Below are 12,014 nucleotides of genomic sequence, written 5' to 3' on the forward strand. Positions count from 1 at the left end.
AATGGCTTGGATCTAGAATATATAAAGAATTCTCAAAATGTGATAATAAGAAAAGCTTACCATGTGAGGTTATGAATACGTTAATTTGCTTGACTGTAGTAATCAGTTCACTACATAAATGTATATGAAAACATTAGGTTTTACAACTTAATTATAGAAATGTTATTAAAAAGAAATAAAATAGTTGAGAAAGTTTTAAAGAGAAAAAAACAATTTTTATAAAATGGGCAAAATATTTTAGTAAATGCTGCACCAAAGAAGATCTACAGAAGTCAATAAATCATATGAAAAGATGCTCCATAAGTCAAAAAGCCTATGAAAAGTATTTAATATCATTAGACATTATAGAATTGTAATTAAAACCACAGCATGATACCACTTAGCCTTTAAAATAGCTAAAATGAAAAAGACTGGACCAGTCTTTTGGCAAGGATGGGAAGCCAAGTGAATTCTCATCTACTGCTATTGGGAATGTAAAATGGCACAAGCATTTTAGAAAACAGTTTAGCAGTTTCTTAAAAAGTTAAATCCACAGCTATATGACAAAGCTAGCCCACTTCTAGGTATTAATGTTTACCCAAGAGAAATGGCAACATAAGTCCACACACACACTTGTAACATGAACACTCAATGGCATCCTGATTAGTAACAGCCAAAACCTGGAAATGGCCTAAATGTCCATTAACACGCAAAACTATAAATAATATTTCATGCAATAGAATTTTACTTCAGCAATAAAAATAAATGCTTTGTTGATGAATGCAAAAACATGAGTGACTCTTGAAATAATCTGAGTTTTAAATGTGATATTATATGGCAAAGGAGATTTTTTCCAACATCATTAAGGTTACTAATCAGTTGATTTGACTTAATCAAAAAGGAGATTATCCTTGTAGGCCTAACTTACTCTCATGAGCCCTTTAAATCTGGATCTAGCAGTCAGAGACAGAGCAAATCAGAGTTTTGGAACAAAAAAGGTTTTGACACACCTAACTTTGTATATGGAGTGAACCACTTGGTAAGAATCACAGACAGCCTACAGAGGCTCCTCAGCTGACAGCCAGCAAGGAAACAGGGACTTCAGTCCAATAACTGCAAAGAACTGGATTCGGCTAACAACCTGAATGAGCCTAAGAAAGACGCTATGCTCTAGATAAAGTGACAGTCTTAGCCAACACCTTGGTTCCAGTCTTATGAGACCCAGAGCAGAGAATCTAGTCAACCCATACCCAGACTTCTCATCTACAAAACTGTGAGCTCATAAATAGGTGTTGTTTTAAGCTGCTAAGTTTGCAGTAACTTGAAAACTAATACACATGGCAAGACTATGGCAAAAGAATTATTTTAAAAATATCAATACCCACCCAGAAGCAATCTATAGAATAGAAGAAAGTGAAAAGTAGTGGATGCTGCTGGCGTTTCACTTGTCTTGGTACTCATCATGCCAGTACATGACCACAGCAATGAGAAAAAGAAAAACAGGCCCCTGATAGCTGGGAGCTTGACAGGTGCTATCCAATGACACTGTCCTTCTGTTGAATATAATCAGTTTCACAGAACGCCAATAGCGGACAAGTCCACTACATGACAATGACTGATCAAAACAAACACCAGACCACCTGGTGATCATGTCTGAACCCAGAAAAAAAAAAGATCATTGTCTAAACTCCCAAAATGAACAAACATCTATCTGGGCTAATACAAGTGAGAATTACTTCTTACCAATTACAGTGTTAGCTTCCTTTTGTTCGTCTCTTCTTTAAGCTATGAAATCTAGGCTGGGCACAATGGCTCACGCCTGCATAATCCCAGCACTTTGGGAGGCCAAGGTGGGCAGATCATGAGGTCAGGAGTTCGAGATCAGCCTGGCCAATATCGTGAAACCCCATCTCTACTAAAAATACCAAAATTAGCCGGGTATGGTGGCAGGCACCTGAAATCCCAGCAACTCAGGAGGCTAAGGCAGGAGAATCACTTGAATGCGGGAGGCAGAGGTGCAGTGAGCCGAGATCACAACACTGCACTCCAGCATGGGTGACAGAGCAGGACTCCATCTCAAAAACAAAAAGGAGAGAATTCTAAAGATATCCAGACATAGGATGATCTATTTTTCCTGACAAGAGAAAATCCCAGAGCAAATCCCCACTTCCTAGAATATCTTCCACGTTACCAGACATGAGACCAAATCTTGTAAATCCTTTCTAATACTTGTTTACTGAGATGCTCCACAGTTCCCACACAGCATGCACTCACTGTGATGAGTCAATCAACAGAGAGTTCCTCAACCACAGGAGGGCTCCTGGTATCCTACTGACCCTCTGCCTGGGTGCCTTCTCCTAGATTTTTTTGCTGGCAGGGGGAAGGGTAGAAATAAACTGTGGGGAATTAACAGATTTACAAAAAGTCCTCATTCAATGGGAGGAGAAAGAGGATAAATATCCAAGCTTCCTTGCCCCTTAAGGGAAATAATTCAGAGGTCCTCAATGGAACGGGACCTCAAAATGTATGAATGGGCTTCAGTCACCTTGTGGCAGGCCAGGTCTTCCAACAGCTGAACAGACAGGCCTCTGTAACAACTGTTTCAGCACTGACTGGGTGGTGAAGTTAAATATTAAAAGCCGAGAAAGCCAGTGCCCTCATACAAAGGCTGGAATAAAACAAAAGACCACCAAGAGTTTTGCCTAGGCCTCTTCTGGGCCTTGAAGCATGATGAGATAATAAGGAAATTCTTAACAGGACCCATTTCAGATTAAACAAGTTTTATTGGGGGTCTGAAGAAACTCTGCAGGCCTCCACAAACAAGTTTATTGGGGGTCTGAAGGAACTCCCCCAACCTCTATGATTTAGCAGGAGACAAGATAAGGGAATCATCCCAGCACCTGGACCCATTTGGATTAAGTAAATTTGCTGAGGCTCCGAAGGAAGGTCTTCAGGACTCAGATCTTAGTTATCGATTAGAAGAAGTTAATCACTTATGACTTTAGGTGAAGGCACACTTACACGTAGACATATAGCTTAGAAGGTATATAACCTCTGAAACACTTTATAATTTTGAGTTGGTCTGGCAGTATTTTCCAGCCTTCTCCCTGTATTAGGTTATAAAAATAAACTCCCTTCTTTCCCAGTTCATCTGCATCCGTTATTGGGCCACAAGAATAGGCAGCACAGCCCTCTGTTTGATCCAGGAACAAACTGACTTTAAAATAAGAAGATTATCCTCAGTGAGCCCAGTGTAATCACAAGAGTCTTTAAAATGTATAAGAGGAGGCAGAAGAGTCAGTACATACTGAAGCCATGTAAGAAAGACTCAAATGGCTTTGCTGACTTTGAAAATGGAAGGGGACAAGCCAAGGAATGGTGACAGCCTGAGAAGATGGAGAAGGCAAGAATGTGAACTCTCCCCTACAAGTGATACAGGAATTAAGAAGATATCACTTAGGCATATAATAGGGTATGGGAATCCTAGAGGGTAAGGCTTTTCTTTTTAATGAAAAGCAGCCCCAAATCATTTTGCAATGAAGAGCAGCCTGTAAAGTCGAGTTGCAGACATAGAACAGACAAGCAAGCTGGAGCTTGCATAGGTGAATACTGGCAGGAACTAGGGACTAGACATGTTCAAGATGGTGGCTCCATTTTCCCTTCTCTGCCAGCTATGTGTACAGTAAGGAACAAGATGCTCTATCCTAGCTCTCATATACAAATCTGTTCAAGGGGAGACTTCATTTGCATAAGATTGAGTGGGGTGACCAGCCTTCCCCACACGCTTTGTAAACACCATACCTGATTGAACCAATCTGTGAGCCCTACGTAAATCAGGCACCGCCTCCTCAAGCCAGACTACAAAATCTGCGCGTTCACTGCCAGCTGGTCTTTGACCCCTCCCTATAGGGAGAGCTGTTTTTCTTTCTCTTTTCTTCTGCCTGCTAAGACTCCACTTCTAAACTCCTTGTGTATGTCTGTGTCCTAAATTTTCCTGGCGCAAGACAACAAACCCCAGGTATATATACCCCAGACAATGTAGCTGCTTCAAAAGGAATGTAGCACTGTTGACCATTCGATTATATCCCAGTGAGGCTCATTATGTATGTATGTAAAATATGTATGTACGTATTTAGTAGAGATGGGGGTCTCTCTGTGTGGCTCAGGCTGTTCTCAAACTCTTGTCCTGAAGCTATCCTCCTGCCTCAGCCTCCCAAAGTTCTAGGATTATAGGCACGAGCCACTGTACCTAGCCAAGACCCACCTTGAAATTCTGACCTGTAGAACTGTAAAATTAAAAAACTGTTGTTATTCAAGCCACTAAGCTTGCAGTAATTTGTTATTGCAACAATAGAAAGCTGATACAGTTACTTATATACACAAGATGGACTAAAATGTACTAATACAAGTTAAACATCCCTAATCCGAAAATGCTCCAAAATCCAAAACTTCAGAGCACTGACATGGTATCACAAATGGGGCATTCTACACATAAGTACTTAACACAAACTTTGTTTCATGTACAAAGTTCTTAAAAATATTGTTGAAAATTACCTTCAGGCTATTGTGTATAATGTATTTATAAGGCAAAAATGAATTTTGTGTTTAGACTTGGGCCCCATCCTCAAGATATCTTATGTATATACAAATATTCCAAAATTTTTAAAATATCTAAAATCTGTGAAATGCTTCTGGTCCCAAGCATTTCAGATAAGGGATACTCAACCTCTAGTATGGATGGAGAAAGGAAATAGTGATAACAAATAATGAAAGTTTTATTGGTAGGAAAAGAAAGAAGGAGGGAAAATGCTGTTTTGTGAAAGAAACTGAGTTCACACTTAGGATGACTACAGGGTTATATCACGACATTCAATGTCTACCAAGCAGTTTGAAAAATGAGAATAAAGCAGAGGTAAGCAGTTAATTACATAGATAAAAACATAGGAGACAAGTCTGTAATCTTAAACTAAATTGATTTCCTGAAGAGGAGTTTATACAAAAGATCAGGAAAACAGAGGCTGAAACATTAATGTTTTGAGGACAGGACAAGGAACAAGTTAGGTAGGAGAACTGTAAAATTAAAAAAAACTGTGTTGTCTTCAAACCACTAAGTTAGTGCAGTAGTAAAGAAGTCAAGAAACAACAAAGTTCCCAAATGTAGCTGGTTCTCAAAAGTTCTAATTGGAGCCATAAGATAAAGAACAGGCCTAACAAACATTTATTTAGGTTGAACAATTAGTATCATAAGCCCTTCAAGACTTCACAGTAGAGGAGCGGAGGAAGTTAAATGTTTACCTTATATAAAAAAAGGCTTTAGCAGTTCCCACCCACTTGCTCCTACATCCCTGGGAGTCATTTTTATTTTCACTCTACACCCACCTGGCCACAGAATTTAGCCTTCTTTAAATTCATCTGAAATTCACCTATGCAGAGGCATTAATGAACAAGCAGATTTACTGAAGCTTTTTAAGAATATGAATTGGTAAAGTTATAAATCACAGCCTCCATAAAACAACTTAAAGACTCCAGTTAGATTCAGAACCTATATTCTCCCAGAAGCTCCCTTCTTAGCCATACCACACTGATGATTCTCTTTATCTCTCCCTCCTTCTTTCTTTCTTCTTTTTTTTTTTTTTTTTTTTTTTGAGACAGTCTCACTCTGTCACCCAAACTGGAGTGCAATGATGCGATCTGGGATCACTGCAACCTCTGCCTCCCAAGCTCAAGGGATCCTCCCATGCTGAAGGGATCCTCCGACCTTAGCCTCCTGAGTAGCTGGGACTACAGGCATGCACCACCATGCTCAGCTAATTTTTGTTTTGTTTGTTCGTTTTCTAGAGACAGGGTTTTGCCATGTTGCCCAGACTGGTCTTGAACTCCTGGACTCGAGAGATCTGCCTGCCTTGGCCTTCCAAAGTGCTGGGATTACGGGCAATGTGAGCCATTGTGCCCAGCCTGGATTTTCTCTAGCACTTTAAACTCCATCACCTTCTAAATGGTGAACAAGAATTGAAGTGTTCTAAAATTCCATTTCCCAGAGTGGTAGATGGTAGTCATACGTGCTACTGAGCATTTGAAATATGGCTGGTCCAAACCGAAATGCGCTGCAAGTGTGAAATACACCCTGTATTTCCAAGATTTTGCATAAAACATTGATGCTAAGGTATCTCATTGACAAATTTTTATATTGATTGCATGTTGAAATGATAATATTTTGGTTGTACTGAGTTAAATAAATATATTATTTATATTAATTTTACCTCCTTTTTTGAGACAGCGCCTCACCCTGTTCCCTCGGCTGGAGAGCAATGGCACAATCTTGGCTCACTGCAACCTCCACCTCCCTGGTTCAAGCCGTTCTCCTGCCTCAGCCTCCTGAGTAACTGGAATTACAGGTGCCCATCACCACACCTTGCTAATTTTTTTTAATTTTTAGTAGACATGGGGTTTCACCATGTTGGCCAGGCTGGTCTCAAACTCCTGGCCTCAAGGGATCTGCCTCCCTTGGCCTCCCAAAGTGCTGGGATTAGAGGTGTGAGACACTGTACCCGGCCTCATTTCACCTTTTTAATGTAACTAGCAGAAAATTTAAAGTAGCCTCCATGGCTTACATTATATTCCCATTGGATGGCACTGTTCTGGAAGTAAAAAGAACTTCATGTTAGTAGGACTAACTCTCCAGGGAAGGCAGTTTAAGAATAATCTTCTAAGAGACTAATCAAATTACTTCTTACAAAACAAAACAAGACAAGCCATGGTGGGTTATGCTTGCAATCCCAGCACTTTGGGAGCCCAAGGTGGGCAGATCATGGGTCAAAAGACAAAGACCATCCTGGCCAACGTGGTAAAACCCTGCCTTTACCAAAAATACAAAAATTAGCTGGGCATGATGGCAGGCGCCTTTTGTCTCAGCTGCTCGGGAGGCTGAGGCAGGAGAATCACTTGAACCCAGGAGGCGGAGGTTGCAGTGAGCCAAGATCGAACCACTGCACTCCAGCCTGATGACAGAGCAAGACTCAGTCTCAAACAAACAAACAAACAAAAAACAAAACACAGAACCTATGACCCAAAAGTGATTCAAAAGCCAGCTGTTCAACAAGCAAAATATTTCTCCATCTCATTACATATGCTACCTCTTTATGAAGAATTTTGCACCACACCAATTATCAGTGCTGGGAAAGAAGGAATCAGGGCTGATGTCCAGATGGCCCAGTTCTGTGAACCTCTATGCATTTAGGAGACAGCAGAGATAAGCTGATAGGCCTAGAAGTCAAGCAACTTACGAGGGAACTGAATCTATAACCATAGCCTGATTAGCATAGCCTATAGCTCCCATTGCATCCTGTAGCTAATTCCCTTATCATTAACACAAATCACACTGTAATTACTTGTGTAATTAATTGTCTCTACCACACAAGGCTGTGAGCTTTGTGAGGGCAGGGATCCATGTCCGTCTTGTCATCCACATATCCCCAATACCCAGTAGCATGCAGAGTAAGTGCTCAATAAGTATTTATTAAATGGATATTTAATGATAAGCAAATTAACTAGTTTTTCTGCTCAATGCATCTGGAACCATATATCTATCAATGAACTTCCAAGTGTGAAAATGCTATATAACGTATTCCTTATGGAAGAGCTAGAAAAGTGACAACTGATGACTATATATATATATATAGATGATTTTAATGATAGTAGGTAATATTAATATTAACAGCTATCTTTTACTGTTTGTCAGATAATAGGCATTGTGCTAACCATTTAACCATCTTTAAACCTCTTCCACTTACTCACCACCACAATTTACCACATAGGTACTACTATTATCATTCCCATTTCACAGATGGGGAGATGGAGACTTAGAGGATTTAAGAAATTTGCATGAAGACACTCAAAGAGCAAGGGGTGGTTCAAGGATTTAAATTTAATCTGACACTAGAACCTAAGGCTTAACTATACAAGGTGATTCTGCATAGACACATGACTAAGTAACACGAAGTGACACTCCTGCCTCCTTTCAACACTGTTGTCACTTGGATTTTAGAAAACCATACATTCCTACACCCATGATATGTCAATAGCTACTTCTTGTAATCTCCATTGCTGGTTTCTCTTTCTGTCTCCCCCAAGTCACAGGACTTGATTATCTAGGACATCCTAAAAAACATAAAGAAAGCCTTCCAAAAATTGCCCCCCTGGGAAATGGAAGGCAGACATTTATCCACAGTGCCCGTTCCCCATAGGTGGGTCATTGCCTGGGAGTGTTAACTCCACCAAACTTTCCAAGGGCAAGGGTGTGTGTGTGTGTCTGTGTCAGGAGTGTGTGTGTGTCAGGAGTGATGGCATCTGAACCCTATCAGAGCATTGTTCCTGAACAGGAGACTTGCTGATGTTTACAAAACAATGTCAGTGTTCGATTAGGCCAGTTTCTTCCAGTTGATACAATATATGGTAGGATCAGTAGAATCCCATGGTCATGTGCCATTGTCACACTTCTTTTACTGTAAAGTGTGTCCTTTAGTTGGAGGCAATACTTCAGAAAATCATGTGCTTGGGCTGGGCGTGGTGGCTCATGCCTATAATTCCACCACTTTAGGAAGCTGAGGCGGGCAGATCACTTGAGGTCAGGAGTTCACGACCAGCCTGGCCAACATGGTGAAATCACGTCTCTACCAAAAATACAAAAAAATTAGCCAAGCAGGGAGGCAGGCACCTATAATCTCAGCTACTTGGGAGGCTGAGGCAGGAGAATGGCTTGAACCTGGGAGGAGGAGGCTGCAGTCAGTGAGCCATGACTGCACCACTGCACTCCAGCCTGGGCAACAGAGTGAGACTCTATGAAAAAATAAAAAAGAGAAGGAAAGAAAAAAGGAAGGAAGGAAGGGAAGGAGGGAGGGAAGAAGGGAAGAAAATCATGTATTTGTCACTCTATCAGATAATGGTACTGGCAGAGGCACTGTGAACAAGACCAGTCATATCAAGAGACGTGTCGGTTCCACAAGTACAAACTACGGCTCTCTCCAGAAAGGAAGTGCTTTTGTGTAATCAATCAAGCAACTGCCCGCTCTCCTTACACAATTTACCATCCATCTTTGCTGCTGATGGGCTGAACATCCAAAGAAGCTGTAGTCATATCAGCTTTGGTAAGATAGAGCCTTAATTGTTGGGCCATGCACATGTCCTCTTCTTAATATCACTAAAAAAGTCCTTGTTGTCATCTGACTGCAAAGTAACCCGCTTCCAGAGTTCTGAGGAGCTGCATTCTAGACTTACTTCTTACACCAAATTTCTTAGCTTCGTTCTCCTCAAAACCTGAGATAACTGCTTGTGTAGGGACAGGCAATTTGGGATGTGACACTAGTGAGAAACAATGAGAGAATGGAAGGGAAGATAGAGACACAATACAAGAATGTGTTGTTAAAGTTGCTGTTGTGAGAAACAAGAACTCATTTCACTGGGACTTTTTGAAAAACACACAGAATGGCCTACAAAACTTTCTTGCTCAAGTGTAAGGAGCAGGAGCATTTATCCATCAGCAACTGTCACCCCTTGGTTGAAGGGGCCCAGAGGTATTAACTTACCTAGCACTTCAAAGCTGTGCAGGGCAGGAGCTGAGAGAGTTACTGCTGGAATCTGGGAAGTCCAAAGAACCTCAGGGAAGAAATCAAAGAGGCCTGGTAAAAGTGGGAGAAGAGAAGCTGTCAGGGAGAAGTATGTGGAAGATTACACGAAACTGCCCCCCACAACCAAGTCAAAAATGAGAGGTGATGCTCAGAAGATGTGAGTCAAGACACCAAAGGCTTCTGACACTACAGGATTATTAATTTCTTAAAAATTTAAAACCAATTCATAGGGCCAGGTACGGTGGCTCAGGCCTATAATCCCAGCACTTTGGGAGGGCAAGGCAGGTGGATCACTTGAGGTCAGGAGTTTGAGACCAGCCTGGTCACTCTGGTAAAACCCCATCTCTACTAAAAATACAAAAATTAGCTCTGCATGGTGGCAGGTGCCTTTACTCCCAGCTACTCAGGCGGCTGAGATAGGAGAATAGCTTGAACCCAAGAGGCAGATGTTGCAGTGAGCCAAGATGAGCCACTGCACTCCAGCTGGGGTGACAGAGCAAGACTCTGTCTCAATAAATAAATAAATAAATATAAAACCAATTCATGGCTGCAAGTCTTTAATTTTGTTTACCACATGGTTATCACAGGAGAAAATGGGAAGTATTGTAAGAGAGTCAATGTTTATGAAACACCTGCTCTATAATAAGTGCTACTCCAGAGAGCCTTTTCTACATTTCATATTTGACATGTAAACTTATTTCACCGACATGGTAGTCAGAGAAGAGCCAGGTGACATTTGAGCAGTAACAAGAAAAAAATGAGGTAGCAAGCCCTGTGGACATCTGAGAGGGCAGTGTTCCATGCAGAAGAAACAACAGCTACAAAGCACTGATGCTTGCTGTGCTTGCTGACGATTAGAAAAGCTCTCAAGTGTTGCTTGGATGTGACCCATCAAGAACAAGCTCAGTCTTAAAAGTCAGAGGAAGAATTCTGAACTTAGTCTGAGTAAAATGGTAAACCACTAAAACTTTCTGCACAGAGGAGTGGCATATTCTGTTGCAAGTTATTAGGGGATCACTCTACCTGCTGTCTAGAACTATGATGCAGAGAAATAAAGGGAATGTAGAAAAACATGCATAAGGTTACTGCAATTGTCCAGGCATGAGCAGATGCTACCTTGTAACACCTCTTGTACCTTAAGTTGTTTATACCGCCATTTCCTTCTCATGGAAACCCCTAACTTCTTCAGGGCAGGGAGCTCATACGTACAGATTATGTATATGACCTACACATATGCCCGTATAAGAGATGCGTGATAAATAACCATCATATAAATGGCCAACAGTAGTACTAAATCCACATTACACAGTGATGGTATGGCATCACTGAAGGGCTTTGTCATTTACTGTCTCTTTAAGAAATTTAAGTTCTTTAAGCCTTAATTTCAACATTCCTAAATGTTGCTAACACCAGCCTAACAAGGTTGGTAAGAATTAAATGAAAATGTCTACCCAGACCCTTTGTTCTTACCACCAAAGTAGGTGCCTTGCTTTATTATAAACCCTCACTCTCAATACAAGACACAAATGCTACCCTTTCTGCATAGTGCCTGTAAAATTTTAAAATTGTACTTAACTGACTGGATTCTAACATATATATATTAATCCAATTCATCCCTTTCTGGCATCTAAGACATGCTTTTAAAATTGTCCATTTTCGTTACCTTAGTATATTCCCTAAGTGTTCTCTGAAAACAGCTCATCCCCAAACCATCTTGGCTTTTACATTATGACATCTCAGGGGTAGGGCGGGGAAAACGTTTACAAAAGTTTTGATGGCTGGTCCTCAAGCTTTGAGATTTACCTTCCAAGAATTAAGTGGCACTGTCAAAACAATGCTGGCAACATTTTTATGAGGTTGCAAGGACCACGGTTACTGCAGCTATACGATGAATTATAACGTCAGAAGCAACCCAAGCGTTACTTCAGACCATCTGCACAGGAGAAGCGGGTATGAATCAGGCAAGAACATGAAAACAGGTACTGTGGCTTTGCCGTGTCTCATTTAGATCAAGTAGCAGGAAGAAGGGAGTCAAGAACTTTAAAATCTGGCTCCAACATTCTCCACTGGGTCGCGTTCTCAAATCTCAGCCCAGGGCCGCTGATGTGAAGTCGCCTCTCTCGTGGTCATCCAGGGCTCGGAGATACACAGCAGCTGAAACCCAGGGGGCTTCAGAGGCTTGAAGGCCAGGAGCAGGCAGAGCGCTGATGGGATAATGAGATTCCCCACAAGGTCGGCGCTCACCGTCCTACTCCATTTCAGTGGATGGAGTTAAGAGCTGAAGCGCGATCTTCGCACCACCCGGCCCACCTAAGCAGTGCCCGCCTTGCGTCTCAACACGATAGAGCATGCGCGGGAGGTAGCGGCGCGCACACTGGCGGCTGCGACAGGCCGGCCGGGAGGCGGGGACGC

General features: G+C 41.6%; 1 long non-coding RNA gene across 15 annotated transcripts in view; it reads right to left on the reverse strand.

Annotated features, from left to right (window-relative positions):
- LOC118152785 (uncharacterized) overlaps positions 1-11,937 on the reverse strand; it is a 337,652-nt gene extending 325,715 nt beyond the window's left edge. For 14 of the 15 annotated variants that reach the window (XR_013534740.1, XR_013534736.1, XR_013534738.1 and 11 more), the window contains exons 1-2: positions 11,406-11,937; positions 9,561-9,653 (exon numbers count right to left, since the gene is read on the reverse strand). This is a non-coding gene — a long non-coding RNA (uncharacterized LOC118152785). The other variant, XR_013534747.1, reaches the window with a different exon arrangement.
- Positions 11,938-12,014: the final 77 nt, after the last annotated feature.

The sequence above is a fragment of the Callithrix jacchus genome, chromosome 4, assembly GCF_049354715.1.
Source record: "Callithrix jacchus isolate 240 chromosome 4, calJac240_pri, whole genome shotgun sequence".
Taxonomy (NCBI): Eukaryota; Metazoa; Chordata; class Mammalia; order Primates; family Cebidae; genus Callithrix; species Callithrix jacchus.